The sequence below is a fragment of the Phragmites australis genome, chromosome 7 (assembly GCF_958298935.1).
Source record: "Phragmites australis chromosome 7, lpPhrAust1.1, whole genome shotgun sequence".
Lineage (NCBI taxonomy): Eukaryota > Viridiplantae > Streptophyta > Magnoliopsida > Poales > Poaceae > Phragmites > Phragmites australis.
The window spans coordinates 24,343,042-24,365,843 of record NC_084927.1 but is presented as its reverse complement, the minus strand read 5'-3'; the positions used below and the strand labels follow the sequence as shown (position 1 = coordinate 24,365,843).

The 22,802-nt window shown below is 48.0% G+C and overlaps 1 pseudogene; it reads right to left on the bottom strand.

The window, feature by feature from the left end:
* Positions 1-16,156: 16,156 nt before the first annotated feature.
* On the bottom strand, positions 16,157-22,070 carry LOC133924290 (calmodulin-binding protein 60 D-like; annotated as a pseudogene).
* Between the last annotated feature and the right edge of the window lie 732 nt (positions 22,071-22,802).

Here is a 22,802-nt window from a genome sequence, read left to right as displayed (position 1 = left end):
CGGCTACTTTGTGCCTGCCGATCAGGGTGGCGGGCAGGAGTAGCACCTTCTACTCCGAACTCCGGCGCTTTTGGTATGGAGCCTAAGGGCATACGGCTCCATACTTTTTTGTTGTATAGGTTTTTCTTCCGCTGCATAGTAGTTGTTGTTGTTCCTCTTTTGTTGTAAATTGTGGAAGCAGTTGCTTGTTTAACAATGGTAATCCAGTTTAATTATTTGCTCTCTATTAAACTGTGTTGTGATATTTGAGTTGGAAGGCATGTGTTCCGATCTTGGGCACAAAACACGTGTCGGGACTACCGGAATGGTATTCTGGTTAATCGTCGAGGTTGTGATTATGAATAATGATCCTCCTGATGCTTAATTAGAATACTATTTGGACGGTTCCTCACAGCTTGGTATCAGAGCCTGGTTTAATTTAGTAGCCTAAACATAATTAGTGCGTTGTTTAGTAAGTCGACAACTTCACCTAAATAACCCATGATTTATGTTTATGCCTCTTCATGTCTAATATGTATTAAACTGCTATCGTTTATGCCCCTAAGTTAAAATGCGTATTATGAGTGACGTTTATATGTCTTATACCACATTGTTTTGCTTTCGACCCTGCATTGATTCATGTTGAGCATTGCATCTTCGGCTTTGCATCGTCGGAAGGTAAGGTACGACGCTCGGTGGCGGTTAATCACCGAGGGCTCAGCCGGATGCGAGGCAGGGGCCCGGCATGTTCCGTACGGTGATCCGTACGGGAAGTGAATACGCTAGCAATAGCGTATGAACATCCACCATGCGATGGGAGACATGGTCGTCTACTCGTGTGGCGTTTACACGAGATGTCCCGTAGGGTCTACGGGAAGTGAATACGTCGTTGTCGACGTATGGATTGTCGCTTGTACGGCATGTGGTACAAGGGCCGTTCGCGCTCTTACTCTTTCTAGCGCGAAGGGTACGTTCTGGATGTTATAAACTGCCTGTGATTTTGATGCTTGCAGGTGCGGTTCTTATTTTGAGAAAGAAGCGGTAGCTAGGTTCGAGCATGCATCATTTCATGGCATTCATGCATGCATTCATATTTATGCATGTATTACGGGATTCTAACAATATATCCGGCGAATGCATTGTGCTGAGTCGGAATTTGACGTTTCCCCTTTTTATTTTACATTTCAAGAATGGTTGTCACTCGGCGTAGTGGAGAGGTTCCGGAGGGTTCCGGTCAGAACAACCCTCCTCCACCGCCGACCATGGCGGATGTGCTCATGCAAATCGAGCAGAACCGCCAAGCGAATCACGCTCTCCTCCAGACGAACCAAGCGCTCCTGGAGGCTCTCGTGCGCAACTCGGCTCCTCATGGAGGAGGTGGGGCCATGCGCCGAGACGACTTCTCAGACTTTTTGCGGACTCAGCCGCCGATCTTCTCGCGGGCTGAGGATCCCCTGGATGCTGATCACTGGCTCCGGACGATCGAGCAGAAGCTCGCCCTTCTTCGCTGTGAGGATCACGAGAAGGCGCTCTTCGCCGCCCATCAGCTTCAGGGCCCGGCGGGTGCGTGGTGGTCCGGCTTTCTGGCCATGCACCCCGCCGATCACCGCGTGTCATGGGCGGAGTTTCGCGAGGCCTTCCGCTCATTTCACATACCGAGTGGCCTCATGGAGGCTAAGAGGCGGGAGTTTGAGGACCTCAAGCAAGGAGATCGGGCGGTGATGGAGTACGTGCAGGTGTTCAACCACCTTGCACAATATGCTACCGAGGAAGTCAGCACGGATGCGCGCAAGCAGCGCCGCTTTGTGAATGGCCTGAACTCGAAGATGCAGGATCGGTTGTCCGCGCATAGGTTCGCCGACTTCAACGAGTTGGTAAGCACGTCGATCACGGTGGAGCTCAAGTATAAGAGCCACCAAGAGGAGAAGAGGCGGAAGAGGGGTTCCTCGTCTTCTGTGGGTGGGAGCTCGCAGCGCACCCGCACTGAGAGTCAGCCTCCACAGTTTCAGGTGCCGTCGGCTGGCTACCCACGACCGATGTGGTTTGTACCACGTCCTGCGTTCTCCGCCCCACAAGGGCAGGCTGCACGACCCGCCGGCTCCCAAGTGAGCGTGACCGGTGGCTCAGGCGGTCCGTGCTTCAACTGCGGCCGCGTCGGCCATTTCTCGAGGGAGTGCCCGTATCCGAGGCCAGGAGCCGCGGTGAGTGCCCCGCGACCACCGCCGGCTCAGTCAGCACCGCAGTCTTCGCAGGCGACTCACGTTCCCAAGCGTGGTCGAGCTCGCCACACTACCGCCGATGAGGTTCAGGAGGGTGACACCGTCCTAATGGGTACGTTGGATATGAGTTTCAACTCTGACATCTTTTCTGCAGTGGTTTTGTTTGATTCAGGAGCCTCTCACTCATTTATATCTTCGGATTATGTTTGGGAAAGTGGGTTGAGAGTCAGTGCTACCCACACGCCGTACCTTATAGACGCCCCAGGGGCCAAAGTTTTAATCAACCAGTGTGTGAATAAAGCGGCGGTAATTGTCAACGGAGTTCCCTTCTTTGTCAATCTGTTAGTGATGAACTCGAAGGGAATTGATGTTATTCTGGGAATGAATTGGCTCTCCAAGAACAAGGCTGTGTTGGACTGTGCTCGGCGGACCGTCACCCTCAATGGTCTGTCAGGTACTCGGGTCCACTTAAAGCTAGAGGATGTCAAGTCCTGCCTGTTCGCCGTAAAAGCTGTCCCCACCAGGGTTATGGAGACCATTCCTGTGGTGTGGGAATTTCCGGATGTCTTTCCGGATGAGTTGCCTGGAATGCCGCCTGGTAGGGCAGTGGAGTTCTCTATTGATCTCGTGCCCGGTGCGGCCCCGGTTTCGAAGAAGATGTATAAGATGTCGCCAGTTGAGCTAGTTGAGCTGAAGAAGCAGATCCAGGAGCTGCTGGCGAAGGGTTTCATTCGTCCTAGTTCCTCACCTTGGGGATGCTCGGCTCTATTCGTGAAGAAGAAGGACGACACTCTCCGGATGTGTGTTGATTACCGTCCGCTGAATGCAGTCACTGTGAAGAATGTGTATCCGCTTCCTAGGATTGACATCTTGTTTGATCAGTTGACTGGAGCCCGAGTCTTCTCAAAGATTGACTTGAGGCTGGGCTATCACCAGATCAAGGTCCGACCAGAGGATATTCCAAAGACAGCATTCTCTACTAGATACGGCTTGTATGAGTTCACCGTTATGTCGTTTGGCTTGACTAATGCGCCGGCTTTCTTTATGTACCTCATGAACTCGGTATTCATGGAGGAGTTGGACAAGTTTGTCATTGTTTTCATCGACGACATTCTGATATACTCCAAGACTGTACAAGAGCACATTGGGCACCTCCGTATTGTTCTGGGCAGGCTCCGAGAGCATCAGTTGTATGCCAAGTTCAGCAAGTGTGAGTTCTGGCTCAGGGAGGTGGCTTTTCTGGGACATGTTCTATCAGAGAACGGAGTGGCAGTTGACCCGAGCAAGGTGCAAGATGTGCTCGACTGGGTTCAGCCCCAGAATGTCAGTGAGATCCGGAGTTTTCTTGGACTTGCAGGTTATTACCGTCGGTTCATCGAGAACTTCTCCAAGGTTGCGAAGCCGATGACTCAGTTGTTGAAGCAAGGCAGCGTGTTTGAGTGGTCAGATGCCTGTGAGTCTGCCTTCCAGACATTGAAGAAGCTGCTCACGACCGCTCCAGTGCTTGCTCAACCTGATGTGACCAGAGGATTTGATGTGTATTGCGACGCGTCCGGCATCGGTCTCGGCTGTGTTTTGATGCAGGAGGACCGAGTCATTGCATATGCATCCCGACAGCTGAAGCGTCACGAGGAGAACTATCCGACACATGATCTTGAACTTGCAGCTGTCGTGCACGCTCTGAAGATGTGGCGCCACTACTTGATGGGCAACTTGTGCCGTATCTACACGGATCACAAGAGCCTGAAGTACATCTTCACGCAGTCAGATTTGAACATGAGGCAGCGCAGGTGGCTTGAGTTGATCAAAGACTACGAACTGGAGGTTCACTACCATCCTGGCAAGGCGAATGTGGTCGCCGACGCTTTGAGTCGAAGGGCTCATTGTCACTGTCTTGTAGCCTCGCCGATGGATTCCACGTTATGCGACGATTTCCGGCGTCTTGGGCTTGATATGGTGCCGGACGGTTTTATTGCCAATCTCGAAATCAAGTCCACGCTCATTGATGAGATTAAGGCTGCACAGAGGGATGATAAGGGTATGGCCCGAATTCGAGAGAAGAGGAAGATCGGGCAGGCCTTGTGCTTTACTGAGGATGATCAAGGCGTTATCTGGTTTGGGGACCGTCTAGTGGTTCCGAGGGTCGAGGCGCTGAGGAAGAAGATCCTTGACGAGGCTCATGATTCGTTGCTGGCCATTCACCCTGGCAGTACGAAGATGTATCAGGATTTGAAACCCCGTTTCTGGTGGACTCGCATGAAGCGGGAGATTGCTAGGTATGTGTCTGAGTGCGACGTCTGCCGAAGGGTGAAGGCTGAACACATCAAGCCTGCCGGCACACTCCAGCCTTTGCCCATTCCATCTTGGAAGTGGGAAGAAGTTGGGATGGATTTCATTACCGGCTTACCGAAGACTTCGAGTGGGTATGACTCTATTTGGGTCATCGTGGACCGGTTGACAAAGTCCGCGCATTTTCTTCCTGTCAGGACCACTTATTCTGCTAAGCAGTATGCGGAGTTGTACCTCACTAGAATTGTTTGTCTCCATGGAGTGCCGAAGAAGATCGTTTCTGATCGGGGTACACAGTTTACTTCTCATTTCTGGAGAAGTTTCCAGGAGGCTATGGAAACCGAATTGTTCCACAGCACAGCGTATCACCCGCAGACGGATGGTCAGACGGAGAGGGTAAATCAGATTCTCGAAGATATGCTCCGTGCTTGTGTGCTCACTTATGGGAAGAAGTGGGACATATGCCTGCCGTTCGCGGAATTTTCGTATAACAACAGTTTCCAGGCTAGTATTGGGATGGCGCCATTCGAGGCCCTTTATGGTCGGAGGTGCCGTACGCCGCTGAATTGGTCTGAATCCGGTGAGCGGGCTTTTCTGGGTCCGGATTTGGTCAAGGAGGCAGAAGACCATGTCCAGAATATCCGCAGGAGTATTCTCACGACCCAGTCTAGGCAGAAGAGCTATGCGGATCGACGTCGCCGAGAGCTCACCTTTGAGGTGGGGGATCACGTGTACCTGAAGGTCTCACCTCTCAAAGGCGTTCGTCGATTCCAAGTCCGAGGCAAATTGGCGCCTCGGTATGTTGGCCCATTTCAGATTCTTGCTCGGCGTGGGGAGGTCGCGTACCAGTTGGACTTGCCTCCATCTCTCTCCGCCGTACACAATGTGTTCCATGTGTCACAATTGAAGAAGTGTCTCCGAGTCCCGACGGAAGTCGTTGATATTGCACCCCAAGAGTTGCAACCGGATTTGACATATTGTGAGCGACCAATTTGTATCTTGGATGAAGCCGAGCGCAAGACACGACGCCATTCTACCAAATTCCTGAAAGTCCAATGGAGCCACCATACAGAAGCCGAAGCGACATGGGAGCGGGAAGATAAGCTCCGCTCCGAGTATCCTGAGTTCTTTGAGGACTTGTGAAAGATGTCGTGATATGGCATATTTGGAATCTCTCACATGAGTGTGCTCATCGTTCTCTCCACGACTCGTACTGAATCTCGGGACGAGATTCTTTTTAGGGGGGGAGGTTTGTCACGTCCCGAAATCCATAATTGTGTGTTTTAATCCTAAAACATGCAATTTCAGCTTCATGTTCCAGTTTGGGTCACTGGAGCACTTCACTTTGAGTCAATGAGGTGGGAGAAGGAAAAACTAAGAGAAATAAAGGAGCTGGAAGCAAGTCTGGACTTTCCTCTAGGTAAATGGGGCCCACTTGGGTGAAAAATATCTCTCTATAAGTGGGCAACAGCTCTCTCTCCCCTCAAACTTGCCCATACGTACTCCTCACCCACTCCACCAGATAAGGCTTTTTGAGGAAGCAAGTTGGAGTTGGCTGTCTCTCACTCTCTCTCTTAGGCTCCCTTTTTTCCCCTTTTGGATCCCTACCTCTGGGAGCAAGATCAAGGTACGTATGTGGTACTCACGAGACCACCAGCTCAAGGACTACTCGTCCATCCAATTCATTTTCAGTTTCCCCGAAGGAATTCGAGCTGGTTCTGAACTTGTTTGGTGTTCTTTGGGAGAAGCAAGGAAGCAGCAGTTTTTCCTCTCTTCTCCAAGCCATTTTCCGTCGTTTCCTCCTTCAACTGGCGGTCACCAACCTCAGCAAAGGACCTTGGGTGAGTCTGCTAGGCTCCCATGGCAAGTATGCTCATTTTTGGTTGGATAGATCTTGAATCTGGAACTAGGGTTGCAAAGTTCTTAAAGTTCTGCAGTCTGGGAACAAATGAGGATTTATGTGGATTTGAGTTAGGAATCATGTTGCTAGGCGGTTGAGCAAAGTCTAGACCCTGTACACCCTTCTAGGTATTTTTACTTTTGATTTAGAGAGACTCCCAGGTTAGTTTAGCCTAGTTTTTCCCTTCGTAATGGCTGCTGTTCTGGAGCTGCGCGAGGTTGATTTTACTGTAGCGCCGAGTACTGTTCACCCGAGCACCCCGGGCACTGTTCACCCGAGCACCCTGATACTGTTCACCGACGACCCCCGGGTACTGTTCACCCGAGCACGAGCGCAGTCACCCCGAGCACTCCCGAGCACCCCGGGTACTGTTCACCCGACGACCCCGGGGGTACCGTTCACCCGAGCACCCCTGGTACTGTTCACCGAGCACACCGGGTACTGTTCACCCGAGCACGAGTACAGTTCACCCCGAGCACTCCCGAGCACCCCGGGTACTGTTCACCCCGACGACCCCCGGGTACTGTTCACCCGAGCACCCCGAGCACCCCTGTACTGTTCACCCCGAGCGCCCGAGCACGGTCGATCCCGAGGACCCCGGGTACTGTTCACCCGAGCACCCCCGGGTACTGTTCACCCTGGGTACCGTGAGTACTGTTCATCCCGGGCACCCCGAGCACGGTTTATCAGGCTTTCCTGATAGCTGATAGCTTGTAAAATTCGTAGTTAATTCGTAGGAACTCCAAACTTTTTGAGACCACTTGGAAAATTCTGGTTTGGACAGTACGATCTTAGAATAATGTTGTCATGTATTGTGGAGCATATTTTTCTTACATGATCGCATTTCATACATGCTCATTACATTGCACGCGTTGCTCTCTGTAGTGAACGCCGACCCGTCGATCCCGGAGGCCGTGGGCGATCGTGAGGCGTCCCACCTTTCTGATTCAGGGCAGCAAGGCAAGCATCGTTCATATTGCACCGTGTCTACTTGAAATTTTAATATGTTATCTACGCTTATGTATACATTGCATGTGTCGGGTACTGAGTTGGGTAGAACCTATGCCGATGCATTATCCCATTTCGGTCACGTGTCATGTGTTGTTCCTAGGAGCCTAGTGGTGTCATCGAGGTCTAATTTTAGTTCGCTATGCTTAGTGGTACTTAGGCTTTCCGGTAGAAGTCGACGACGGCGTCCACCGTTGTCGCGAGCCTAGGACTTATTACTTGTTCGCACTTATGGTTGTGTTGATGATGAGTCGGTTTGGTAAGTGGTGAGTTGAGACGAGGTGTGGGCGGTGTTAGGGGTGTCATCTGCTCACGAGGAGTCCTCAGGCAGTTCGGGGAGGGAACCCGGACACCGTAGACCGCTTGCACCGGTTAAGCACCGATCATCGGTGTAGTCGGCTTTAGCACATACCTTACTCACCACATGCTGATATAATGGTAGGCGAGCCGATTACCTTCGCAGACGTGGTCATGTGGGCCTCATCATAGACGGTGTGAGTCCGGTTTGAGTCCGGGCTTTTAGCGGTATTAGTTTGCTCGGGGAGTAGTTCTAATACCGCCGTGCCGAGCTATGGTTGATCCACATGGTTGGGCCTGGTTGGGAAAGGTTGTCACGGGTACCCCCTTGTGCGCATCTTAGCGGGTGGCACAAGCCGTATGGTCCCTGTGTCGTGTGGGTCCAGGAGTATCCCCCTGCAGGGTGTATAATCAGTTCGAACTGCCGCGCTCTCGGTCATGAGCATCGCTATCGCTTATCTCCACCGAGCGACCATGTTTTGGTCGTAGAGTTTCGATGTGGGTTGTGGCATGGTTGGATTGGGGTGGTTTGGTCGGTATGTGGTTGGTGGTTTGGTGGGAATGGTTTGCTTTTATACACTTGTTGTTATATATCTGTTTTGATCAGTTGGTTGGCAGGGTTTGGGTCGGTGGTTGGTTAAGTCAGTTGCTTACACCTAGAGTCTAGGTTGCTTACCGCTTAATGAACTTAAACATGTCTTAATCCTTGCTACAGCTTTAAATGCATGATCCTTGGAGTCGAGAATATATATACTCATACTGTGTAAGACTTGCTAGTACCTTCGTACTAAGGGTGCTGCCCTTAAGTTGTTTTCAGGTCCGCAGGTTGGCGAGGAAGAGGCGGTGTTCGGCTACTTTGTGCCTGCCGATCAGGGTGGCGGGCAGGAGTAGCACCTTCTACTCCGAACTCCGGCGCTTTTGGTATGGAGCCTAAGGGCATACGGCTCCATACTTTTTTGTTGTATAGGTTTTTCTTCCGCTGCATAGTAGTTGTTGTTGTTCCTCTTTTGTTGTAAATTGTGGAAGCAGTTGCTTGTTTAACAATGGTAATCCAGTTTAATTATTTGCTCTCTATTAAACTGTGTTGTGATATTTGAGTTGGAAGGCATGTGTTCCGATCCTGGGCACAAAACACGTGTCGGGACTACCGGAATGGTATTCTGGTTAATCGTCGAGGTTGTGATTATGAATAATGATCCTCCTGATGCTTAATTAGAATACTATTTGGACGGTTCCTCACACCAATGCTCCTCCGTCTCTGGTTGTTGTTCCTGCTTGGGATCAAAGGACGACCACTCAATCACAAAATCGACCAATGCTTGGGACTTGATGGCCGTCCAGGGGTTGAACTGAATATCAAACTCCCTGAGCTCCACTTTCCACTTCGTTGTTCTCCCTACCGCATCCCTGTTGTGGAGGATTTCCCTAATTGGGAGCGAGAAGACTAACTTAATTTTGTGGGCCTGAAAGTAGTGCATGAGCTTACGAGAGACCATCAACATGGCGTACAACAACTTATGTGCCTGTGGGTACCGATCCTTCACATCATGTAGGACTTCACTGACGTAGTAGACTGGTCATTGAAGACCTTCACCCTAAACAATTAGGACCGCACTCGCGGCCTATGGGGTAGTTGCAACATAGAGCAGGAGCTCCTCGTCAAGTCGAGGAGCGGTTAGTACAGGAGGGAAAGAGAGGTACCTTTTGAGATCTTAGAAGACCACCTCCGCTTTTGGCATCCACATGAACCACTCAATTTTCTTCAGGCGCTTGAAGAGCGATAGCCCCTTCTCTCCCATCCTCGAGATGAACCTGCTCAAAGCTTCCACACAACATGTCAATTTCTGGACATCCTTTAACCTGGTCTGGGATCTCATATGGTCGATGGCTCTGATCTTGTCAGGTTTTGCTTCTATTCCCCGACTAAATACGTGGAAACTGAGCAACTTCCCTGATGGGACTCTGAACGAGCACTTCTCTGGGTTCAGCTTCATGCGCTACTTTCGAAGGTTGTCGAATGTTTCCTGGAGGTCCGCGACCAAATTGTTCTTGGTCCTGCTCTTCACAACCATGTCATCAACGTACACCTCGACATTTCTACCGAGTTACGATCAAAGGATGAGTTGAATGCATCACTAATAAGTGGCACCGGTGCTTTTCAAACCAAAAGGCACCTTTACATAGGAAAAGACCCCGAAGGGCGTTACAAAAGCTGTTTTCTTCTCATCTTCCCTATACATGCTAATCTTATGATACCTTGAATGGGCATCAAGAAGCTTAGCATATCGATGCTGGCAGTTGAGTCAACAAGCCGGTTGATCCGGGGTGGAGGGAAGAGATCTTTCTTGCGTGCCTTGTTGAGGTCGATGAAGTCAACGCATATCCTCCACTTACCATTGGGTTTTCAGACCATGATAGGGTTAGCTAGTCACTCTAAATATTGCACCTATCGGATGAAGCCTGCTTCTGTGAGCTTGTCAATCTCCTCATGAAGTGCTTCCTTTCAATCGGGTGCAAACCGAAGTGCCTTTTTCTTTACTGGTCCCGCATCAGGCCGCACTGGCAACTTGTGCTCGATCACATCCCTAGGGACTCCAGTCATATCAGACGAACTCCAAGAAAAGACATTCATGTTTGCCTGGAGGAACATGATGAATGTGAGTTCCTATTTTGGGTCCAGGTCGGTGTTGATTAGGCCTACTGCCTTGAGCTCATCGTCGGGATTGGCGATGATGTGGACCTTCTCTGGGCGACCATTGGGCCCGGCGTTCTCAGACTACGACCCGGGAGTTAGCTTGACCATGTCGAGACTCCTCTTGTTGCAGTGTAGGGCTGTCTTTTGGTTGCCCAAAATGGTGATGGCTCCCTTGGGACTAGGGATCTTGATTGTCTGGTATGCATAGTGGGCGATGGCCATGAATTGGTTCAATGTTGGTCGCCCTAGGATCGCGTTGTAAGCGGTCCCGAAGTCCACCATGTCGAACAAGACTATCTCGGTCCTGAAGTTGTTCTGTGAACTAAAAGTGGCGGGCAGCTCGATCTGCCCCAACGACTTGACCGAAGAGCAGGGGTGATCCCGAAGAAGGGAGGAGATGGTTTCAATGGACTCCTCAAGATTTGCAAGGTATCTATCGTGTCAGCGAAAAGTAGGTTGATGGAGCTCCCTCTATTGACCAGTATGCGCCCCATGCAGACATTATGCACTGTGGACTCGACCACGATGGGGTAATGTCTAGGTAGCTTGACGCATGCAGGGTGGTCCGTCTGGTTGAAAATGAGTGGTACCCCTGACCACTTTAGTTGTGGACTCGGACTTGGCATGGTCGCGCCTACCTCACAGACCACTTATTTGTATTCCCTATTTGAGGAATACATGGCGATACCCTCAAAGATATGGTGGACCATGTGCTCAGCCTGCTAGAAACCCAAAGCCAACTGGTCGGGGTTGGCCTCGTCTTCACCATCATCGTCGCGCACAGGTTTGCAACCCCCAAGCTATTTGTCGATGATGCCTCGCACAACCTTGCATTCGGTCAGGTCGTATGCGTCAATGCAGTAGATTGGGCAATAGCCTCTGCCCTTCTTGCCGTCCATCTTCTCAAAGCATTGGCATGGTTGGTCGTCTGCACGACCGCCATGATGTCGAGTGGCCTAGCCTTATGCTTGTTCTTCTTTTTCTCCTTCCAACCGGTCAATTTGGAAGAGGCGGACTACCCAGGGGTCAGCAACTGCTTCACACCGTTCTAATGCTCTCGGGCCTTAGCATTCTGCACGCGCTTGTCCACAAGCTCAAAGAGCTCAGTAGTGCATCAGACCTCCTTGGTGGCCAGCTTTCGACCATCATTTGGTCTCTGACCCCCCCTTCGGAACGCGATGACCACGGACTCGCTTGTGATCCTTGGAATGGTATTCCAGCATTCGGTGAAACATCGAATGTAATCTTGCAGTGACTCGCCTTGTCACTGCCTGATCCGGTACAGGTCATCCTTGACCCCTTGTTGAGCGCGTGTTCCCTGGAAGTTAGCGATGAACTAGTAGCATAAATCTTTCCATCAATGAACTGACCCGCGGGGGAGGTTCATGAGCCATGACCGAGGTGAAACGGTCAAGGTGGTCAGGAAATAGTTCACCATGACCTTCCCAGCGCCTCCCACGACTTGCACCATGGTGGTGTAGATCTACATGAACTCATCAGGGTTGGTTAAACCATCATATTTTTCAGCTAGGACCACCCGGAACTTGTCCAGCCAGCGCACATCTTGCAATCGAGCAGAGAAAGCGTCACACCCCATCCTGTAATAGGGAGGCGCTCGTTGATGGGCAGCTTCACACGACCAGGGAGAGAGCCGAACGGTCTTGCGACCCTGGCGAGGGGACAAAGGAGTCCGACGTCTCCTCATGAGGGGAAGGCAAGTGACATGGCTGCTTGCCCTTTCCTGATCTAGCTGGGCATGGTCCTCCTATTTTTGGGTAGCCCTCTGGCCTCGGATTACATCGTGGAGGTTGCGATGGCGAAGTGAGTCATGCAGGCCTGCGGATGGACTGTCCCGACATGGTGGGGGTCTCCTCGTACTCCCTGTTACTGAGGGAGCACGGGTTCCCTCCAGCTGTGGAGTCCACTGCGAACCCTGTCAACCACTCCTTGTGGTGGATGGGGTAGTGTCTACCACGATCTGGTGTCAGGCGGTCTCCACCAAGAGGGCGAGATCGCACAACCATGGATCTACCGGTGAACTCTCTAGTACCACCATTGGCAGGTGGCTAAGAAGTACTCGCGCAGTCTGCAAGTTTTGAACGGGGGTCATGGCCTCATAGTTGAGCCGCTGACCACAGAGCGGTGAGACATCGTGAGGGGGGAACCCCCGATGCTTGTGTTTCGCATGCAGCACGATGACCTTCAAGACAACACCGCCAAGGTCTAAACCTAGGGCAGGCGCTCCTCCAAGTTGCATTGCAGTTGCTGGGGCAATATATGACCACCTCCATGTACGGCCTGGGGCTCACCTCCGGTTCCAGCGACACGAGCGTCTTTGTCACTCCTGACTGCATGGGTCACCATGCAAAATTCACGTCAGTCTCAAAATCCTCTGACTACATCTTGGTGACCCATGCTTGGAGCACACTGAGCTCATCTGGGTCGTACCCCATGACGAAAACCTCACGATGGCTGAGGTCCTCAAAACTGGACTCTGTGGCTATCATGGATCCGGACATGGGTAGCCCAAACGTATTCTCCAAATCTGAAAAAAAAAAACTCGTACCTACTTGGTGCGCCAACTGTTGGGGGATAATCTCTGACAATGAATCTGGGGTATACCGGTTGATGGGCGCATTGATCAACATTTCTTGGGGTTGGATCTAATGGACTCAAGAACACGGAGATTTTATCTAGGTTCATGCCTCTCGTGGGATAATAGCACTACGTCATGTGTATTTTATTATAGATTGGATGAACTTGTTACAGAATGTGGTTTCAATCTCCTACAAGCTGGGTCCTCCCCTCTTTATATAACAGGAGAGAAGGTGTCCATACAAACGGACCGTGCCAAACTCTGTAGCAGACCTACCTACACCTAGAGAAGCCAACTACTCCCAGCTCATCATGATGACGGATAGGCGTGCCCGTCCTACTTTGATCGTCTTGCACGCCTTGTTCCATCCACCAAATGCCGTCACTCGCCTGCGAAGCCATTCCATAGCATTAAATGCTACAGGATGGGTCACTGCGCCACCACACCTACCCACGATCTTGCTTGCCAAAAGGGAGTGCATGGGGAAGGAAAACACTTGAGTGGGTGACATTAAATATGATTCGACTGGTTATGTGAGTACATACCATGCGACTAGTAGGGACTGGTCACAGGGTTTTGCTCTACGACCAGGGGATTGGTCACAAGAACCCTATCTTGGTCACAAGGTAAGGCTGTGGTCTTGAGGATGTCTGTTCACCGGCTGACACTTGGTAATGTGGGGCCCGTCTGGTGGGCACCCTCTTACCTATTACATTGATAGGTTTGGGTTGGTGCTTGTGTAGCCAGATTCCATCAGTCCATAGGGTTGTGGTGCCACCCATGAGATGCACCCACGAAGGAAAGTGTGCTAGGAAGGGATTCACACCAATCGTCATTTCTTAGGATGCCCTCTTGAGGTAATGCCTATACATTCTCATTGCTAGTTGATTCTTTTGTGCTGTTACTAGTTCGATCATTTGTTTTATGTTATTTCTTGTAGGAAGATGAAGATCAGTGCAACTTTTTTTTCAATGGACCGATGAGGAATGGGATAAACAAGTGCAGAGGACCATTGGGCACCTTTGGGACATCATCGACAAGTTTTGACATGCTAAATACAAAGCTGATGTAAACCTTCACATCGTTGTAGCAATGAGGAACAAAGAACTTGAGGAAAAGGAATCGCAACTGAGGGAGAAGGACGAGGAGGATGAAGGAGATGGCAAAGACTATCTGCTAGAGGTATGAAAGAAGGATGGTAGTCAATGTGGAGGACATGAAGAAGGCATAGATTGTGGTGTTGTGCCTTGTTGTTGGTCAATAAGAAGTGAAGGGGATGTCTCGAAGAAGTCTATGCTGGTGTGGAATAGAAATGCTTTTGGATATGACTTAGATTATATATTTGAACAATTGTCATGTTTTGCCTTCATGTTAAGCAACTTAGGGGGGCTATGTTTAGTTGAAGTAGGTTGAAGTGGCAGTAAAGGTGACAAGGAACACATGTTTGGTGTAAATACTAAGCAAGGTGGAACTCACGGATTGTGGTATATGTGTTATTAGAATGATGCAATGGTAGTTAGTTTGCCTGACTTGTGAAAGTCTGATCTCTTGTGGTTGTCTCATGAATCAGCAGGTTGATTCAACTGTCATGCACTGTTCATATTATTCTAATGTTTCATTATTTTTAGCTTTGATCCTACGAAAAGGGTATGCATGAATAAACTTGAGCAATGCGGATTCTTTCACTTTTGTGATTCTATTTTTGTCAAGCAAGTCTTATCATATATGGTTCAGACAAAGTATGTAGTTGTAAGTGTAACAACCACAAAAGATATATAAATCGAAATGACAATGACTACACACTGCACATTGTTTGACTCATAGATGAAACATAGATTGGCTGCCTTTCACGGTCCTTCTCAAACAGGGGTCCATAAGCAAGATGACAGCGTGCGTACAACTGCCTTCTAAACCTCATGTGCAACCAAGCAACAACTACAGCAACAAGACTGGCACCTGTTAGAACCAAACGATGCTAGCAAGTAGCAAGATCCATTTCTATAGCCAAATTGAAAGGACATTGATTAGTTTGGTTGGATTGGTGTGATGGTGATGCTACTGTGCTAGTTCAAACTGATACAAGATGAGTGCAACAATAGCACAGCTGCGACACCCAAAGGATACGCCTCCCACTGCCAAAAACATAAGCATCATAGACATGAACTATGCTTAGATTATTGCAAATAGAAACATAAACGATAGAATGGCTGTGACACCCAAAGGATGCACCTCCTACTGGCAATAACAGAAGTATCATAGACCATGAACTATGCTTAGATCATTGCAAATAGAAACATAAACAATAGCACGGCTGTGATACACAAAGGATGCACCTGCTACTGCCAATAACAGAAACATCATAGATTATGAACTATGTTCAAATTAGTCCAAATAGAAGCATAAACAATAGGACAGCTGCGACAGCCAAAGTATACGCCTCCCAATGCCAATACAACATCATTTGCCATTCATACGTGCTGATTAGATTCATGTGCATTTCAGAAAAGCATCATGGACCTGACCATGACCTAAAGCTCAGAAGTTAGCACAAATGCATCCAATTTCCCATTAATTTCACTAATGCACAGGAAGGCACCAAACAAAAGAACAAGACCGCGGAATAAAAAAAGGAACACACGCTCAGAATATGAGCAAGAGGAGAAGAAGAGGGAGAGGATGAGGTCACTAGTTGTCCAAATCTACCACCTCCTGAAGAGGACAAGCCCGGGACAGAGATATCCCGAGCACCAAACCATGAGCTCTCGTGGACGAGTCCCAGATGGACAAATCCCCTCCGACGACCACCGGACCACAATCTCCCTTAGACAACCACCAGACGAAGGAGCATCGGTCCGAGAAGGGCAGGATCTCACGCCACGAGTGGAGGAGAGAGATAGATGGTGAGAGCAAGAGGAAGAGCTCAGGACTAAGGCAACTTAAATGAGAGGAAGAGATAACCCTATCGCATCATCTAGCTAGGGTTCTACGAGGAAGCTGCACAACTTGAACCTCAATTGACAACCCAAAAATGGCGTGCCCAACAGGCCAGGTCGCAGGGTCCAATTTGCATTCCCCGGGCCTGGCTGACCAGGCTGTGCAGGCCCACCAAAAACTCCGGGTTGCACACGGCAGACTTGGTTGTTGGTGCTTATGCATCCAACCAAACAGCCCCATACAATCAACGTGAGTTCATTAGTAAAAGCTCGAGATCTTGATTGTCCTCCTAAATAGTCATTTGTATACAAGTATCAATGGAGTTATCGTGTACAAGGGAAGCGTGTTACAACAATGCAGTATCTGCTAGCCCTCCGCAGCTGAACACCCAGCCCTGCACCCGCTAGTCTTCCAGCTCAACAAGCTGAGCTCTTCTCTCGGCCGCCTTCCTCCTGACAAAGATGCCCCACCGCATAGCGGCCTTGATCTTAAGCCACCCGACAACAGCTTTACCGGATGGGCGAGCCCGGTCATCCTCAGTTGAAGGCGGGGGCAGGAGACGGCATGTAGGAAGGAAAGCCATCTACATTTGGTTGATGCCCCGCCCATGCTCAAAATGCGCAGCATTTGTTGCATCTCGTCATTCTCTAGTACCTCGTGGCTCCTCACCCTCATCTCCTCCATCAAGTAGTCATCAACGCCGCCACGGTTCTCCTGCAACTGGGACAAGTCATCAAAAGGGTAGAGAGCTGATGGTTGCGCAGACTGACCAAGTTTAGAGAATTCAAAGTTTTGCTGCTGCTGCTGCTGAAGTGTAGGTCGCAATGCTAGCAGGCTGGAGCTTCTTGAAGCTTGAGTCTCGATGGAAGAACCACTGAACTGGCCTTCAGGGGTCAATGAACTCATGTCATATTGCATGGTAATACTCGGTGCGATATCTACCTGGTTCCCGATAGATGCGATCCTAGTTCCATCTGCTGAACAGAGAAAATAAGCTTATAAATACATGCCAGTACTACTAGTTAGCGACTAATACTAAATGAATAAAGAAATTGCTAAGTGAACACATAAATGCAGAATTATTGTTTAAAATAGATGATTATGCCAACGCAGCAAGTAAACAATGTTTTTTTCTAAGAACTAAGTTAAAGTAACCATTATAAAAAATTGCATCCATGAAATCAAACTGAACGATTGACAATGTTATTCAACTCACAAAAGTCCATGTTTTGTATTATTATTATTAAGATCCACCAAAAAAGTGTCATTTTGAAGAGAAACTGAAGGAAACCTCTTAGATCAAAATGGGTAGATGGTAGGCAAACGGAAACCAAAATCATGCAGTTCAGGTCACAGGAATGGGCAAGTTCTTCTTTTTTTTTCAAAAAATAATGACTGCTCAAGAAGGATGGTTAAAACAAAGAGTGCACATGAAACATAAAGAAAATGAATGTTAAGCTAAAAGAGTCAAAATCCAGATACCTTCACTCATATTGCTCAGGGAAGATTGCTCAGTGTTTACAGGTCCTCGTGCCAATTGTTTATGCGAGTGTGCTAAACCATATGATGCAGGGTTGCTCGACGAAGCTTTTGCTGTTTCACTTCCAGTTGTAACAGATTTCTTTTTCTGCTTGAATCTCAATAGTGCCTTGCCATCATATTCTATAACATTGATCCAATCATCATATGCTTGCTTCACCAATGTATCGGCAAACACCTGTAATCAAGTAATGTGAGCTTGTGACTTTTGCAACAAACGGTTTTATATTTATTTTATGAGTTAATTTCAGAAAACAACAATAAGGTTGGAAAAACTATTGCAAAACTGCACTTTCAAAAATCAATTTCACAAAATTACACTTATATTGACATTCTATATCGCAAAACTACAGTTTTAAAAAAACTCAACATCTCAAAACTACACTTCTATTGTTATACCTTATCGCAATACTACACATTTCTTTTTGTTTCTTATTGCAATACTACGAGAGGCAGGCCCATGTGGTCGTGCAAGAAGGGCGGTGCTGCTCCTATGCGACGAGAGGGGCGGTGCGGAGCAGCACGGTTGCCATGGCCTGTAGCAGCGGCGGGGAAGGAGAGAAACAGAGGTAAGAGCCACACTGGCACACAGTCAACATGCCACATAAATGTTTTGGAACTGCGATGACACGCTTTAACAAGTTTAGCGGTATGGATCTGCAATTTTGGAGTTTGGGGACATGGATGACACATCCGCACAAGTTTAAGGACCGGCCATGCACTTTACTCTTTACTTATTTATTTATTGGCATGCCATACACCAGATTTTCATGAGAGCATCTGTGAAAGATATATCTTAAGAAAGAGAATATCTTTTTTTCCCAAGCAAGAATGATGACAGCCCAAGTGCCCAACCATCCTTAGCAGTGGCGGAGCTAGGAAGAGACACAGAGGGGGGCTGCTAGGCTGGTGCTGACGCTAGGTGGACTATTAGGTTAGTGCTGGACTGACTAGGCCGATGCTGGGCTGATACTGAGTTGCTAGGCTCCTTGTGTTACATGGGCTGGATCCATGCTGCAGCATCCCCAGCACAGGTCCTAGATCCGCCCCTGATCCTTAGTTTCACTAGGACTGACTATTAATGCAGCATTCATAGTATGTCATGTCACCTATAAAACTATGACAAATTGACAATCCTATCGAACTCAATTAGTGTATTATCAAAAGCAATCATAATAGAATAGATGCTTTGGTTAGACATTTCCTAACTGAAATGGTGGAAGTTTGTTAAAACACATGTTTTCTTTTAGAAAAGGCTCATTTCTATGGCACCATTTACAAATTATAAATAATCTAAAATTGTTGAAAGGTTAGTAGACATAATTCAAGAAACCTGTAGCAGAGGCATGGGCGCTATACTAGTTACTATTATCTGTTCAAACTAAGGATATGGTGAAACTGAGCATCTACAGGAAAACCACTAAAGTACTTAAGTTTCAAGAATAAGTAAAGGTGGCTTTCAAAAAAAGAATAGGTAAAGGTCTCTATCAGATATACATACGCATGTGTGTGCTATGCTGTGATCATTGAAATGCTTCTTAGTGGCATTGCTTATTTGTAATAAGCATCTCAATGCAGCTAATTTAGTTAAAAAGGGAATTCAAAAGACACTAACCCTCTGGTTCTCAATGAGATTTTCAGCTGAAATGAACTGATCATCAGCAATCAAACCAGTGAACTCATATATGTTGTTGAATATGGCACCAACACTTCTTGCGTCACTCGAATAATATATATAATGCTTGCCTCTCAAAACACATGTCTTCGCAAGCTCAACAAGAGTTTCCCACATCCAATTTGACATGTTACTGCCAAGAATCTGCCAAAGGAGCCAAAGGAAAAAACAGAATCAGTATTGGTTACGAATCAACCAAGTAGATGAACCATAAGCTTAATAGACATAGTATAACTTACACTTCTTAACTTTTGTTGGTCTCTAACAAGAAGTTAAGAAAGTGTTCAGCTGTATAGATTCCACTTGAGTTTAACCTCTTATGGAACGAACCATCCTTTCCAATCTTTTCTAATCTCCATACATCATCCTTTAGTGCAGGAGGATAGTGCTTCTTGTACACTAGAAAAAGAGCCAGGTAACATAATCATGTTAAAAACTATATGTTAGATCATTTAACAATGACAGCACACTAAAAAACATACATTCTCCTCTGTGATCTTTAACAGTAAAAGCCTCTGTTTTTGCCCCCGTAATTCGAATTCCTTCACAGAACCCTGAAGAGACTCTCAATCCAAGTCTAAATTTCCGGCTTCTTATCCAGCTGGAATTGTCAGTGAAGATAAGTTCTCCTATGGTCCCAACACCTTTAAGAGTCACCTGGAGGTCACCAGTTAAAAGAGGTCTCTTCCCTTCACGTTCTTTAACAATGTGACTCTCAAAGTCCTCTTCAGTCCAACCCTCATCTTCCTCTTTATTCAAATCACCCTCAAGCACTAGAATATCCAATTTTGCAAAGGACACAGGTCCTGAAGTAATGACATGTCCAGTGTCTGCATCCAGCAGCACAACATGTATCGCTGCTCCCTGCTCGCCTTCTACTTTCCCTCCAGTAAAGATTGGGAGGGATAACCTAGTCCTAAAATGAAGCTGGAGATTTCTACCATCAGGGCCTTCAATTCGTTTGGGAGAGCTCCTGTTTTTATTTGGTATACAAAGTCCATAACTTAATGTGGCAGATCCAGGTAAAACTATAGAAAAAACTGTAAAAATTAAGTTCCATGATCACATACCTTCCTTGGATCCTAGCAGGACCTGTAGGACCCAACTTGACTAAAGCACGCTCTACTTCTTCACTCACCTACACAGCAAAAATGGGTGGCTACGGATCAGAAAAGCAGCCAGAAGGTTATATCAAAAGTTGTGCAAGGGCTTGAACTCACAACTCTGCGGAGGATAGGCTCCAGTGATGAGCAAAGCTTCTGCAGGCTGTCCACCTTGAGGGCTTCAACAATGACACTGCAATAATCAGGAAACTGATTAAAGAACGGTAGAGACAAAACCTCAATGTTTCATCACAGTAGCACACAACGAAACAAAGGGAGCACATATAACCCAACTGAAACAACCATCAGCATCTTTGATTTGCATGTATTTGTTGCACTATAGATTACCGAGTCTAAATTCTAAGCTGAGACATATTTCACTAATTTCATATGGTCCGAGAAATTGGACATCCTGACTCATATGAACTACAAGTGAACCGGCGATTGTCTATTAAGAACACCATTCAGAGTTCAGAACTTCACATAACAATAGGCGACACCTTGTTGGCATTTGGAGAGCAAATGCTAATTCATAGATATATTACTTAAAAGGGAAAACAATAATGGTTTAGGTCCTCATTAAATGTATGTCTAGTTTGAGTGTACAAATTTATAGATGCTTGAATGGGTGTGGATACTGCTCTTACACAATTCCATCCAAAGGCACAGATTCTATGTGAACGAAACTACAGTACTGAACTCTTACACATCCTTTTAAGCACTTTCATCATCTAAAATGATTGCTCCAAGACCTGCTCTCGCTTCTCTCACACGAACTATGTTCTTGGTCCATTCTTAATTTTTGGAAGGAAACTACCATCTAATTAACTAGCCCTTCATGTGAATCTGATTCACAGAACTTGTACCGCATTAGCGATCCATTTGACTTTCAAGTTTACCATTTACGAATCGACGGTTCCTCCTAACTGAAGCTACTAAGTAGTAAGTAGTACAAGCTAGTTTGAAACACTCTTCCCAAACAGAATGACCAACCCAATCACTGAGCAGCAACCTGCACATCCACAAAACAGAACCAACCACTCCATAACACTCCATCACTCAGGTTCCAGACACTCACCTCGCGAGGACGGGGACGCGCGGCCGCTTCGGCGCACGCTCGTCGTCGCCGCCACCACCGCCCGGGTCAAGCGCTCGTTTCAAGCCCGACCGCTCCAGGTGCCGCCCCTGCCTCTGCATCGCCGCAAAGCCTCACCCCAGACTCCAGCCACCGCCACCGCCGGCGTCAGTCAGATCTGCACCCCAAATCCGTATCAAAATAATCCCCCGGAAAACCGAGCAAAATCCATCACCCGAAGCGCAGCCGCAGGCTTAGGTGTCAACCACGGAACCGTGGTCCGCAGCAGCTGGTGCTCTAAAAAACTCTTGGGGAATCGCCAATGCATCTAATTGGCGATCTTGGCCTTTTATCAGCTGAGGAACGCCGATGTCATTTGCGAAGATGCGTCTGTCCGCGACGGCGAAAACCATGACGGCGCGACGATGAATCTATGAGGATAGGGATCACATGGGGCAACAGCACAAGGGAAAGGAGAAGGGGAAAGAGCTGGTCCTCACCTTACCCCGATAGTCGGGGAGGTGGTCGCTAGGGTGCCGAATGATAGCATCGGCGACAACTGCGGTGTTGAAGGTTTGGCTCGTGTTCCCATTGCATAGCTGCCGATCCGAGCATGCCTTCCTATGGTAGAAGAGATGATAGGACATGTATCTTCGCTGAATCACGGGGAACGCTGATGAATTCTTTGGTTCGCGCTCTGGACGCGAGCAGACGTAGAGCAGCACAGACGACGATGTAGATCTCAGTGTCATCTGTACTCTTCTGAACAAACTGTCTTATGACACGGTGGGGGATAACCTATGGGATAACCTATGGCAAAAGATCAAGCTATTTAGCTAGACGGATCGCTAAGAGCGCGGATGTCAACCGACGACGATATGGCTATCCACGATGACGAACGGAGCTCGGGCAGGACAACAGTTATCGCTATGGTTTTTGGGGAATGGGAATGGGCAGGTGAGAGTGTTAAACTCCTATTTATAGGGTTAGGTGTGGCTGACTAGAAAGTGGAGAGAGGAAACGGTCGGAGGTGGAACACGAAATGAACGGGTGAAAGATGAAACAGGCAGCTCAGGCTCGAGGACAATCTCTCCATTGTCCGAACTCTAATTTGAACACTGTTTGACTCTATCTTGTAGTACTCGAAAAGATCTACAACTTTTGCATTATCAAGATTTACATTGAGATCGTCTTGAACACCGAAACTGCATGACAAGATGAGGATGAGAGATGGCACTGACTGGGCACTGCACGTAAGCTAAATGGGTGATGTGACGGCCATATGGAGAGAGATAGGAGAAGGGAATCGACACTGGTGGCTTGGGTTCATAGTGGGGCATCTTCAGAAGGAGAAGGCGGGGACGGCTTCAATGGCCATTAGGGCCATTAGAGCGGCAGTTTCTACTCTGAATTGCTGGAAAATTGAAAGAGTATGGAGCAGCCACCGGTTTTGCTTACTTGATGGATGTCAAAATGTTTTGATTGTGTACTTA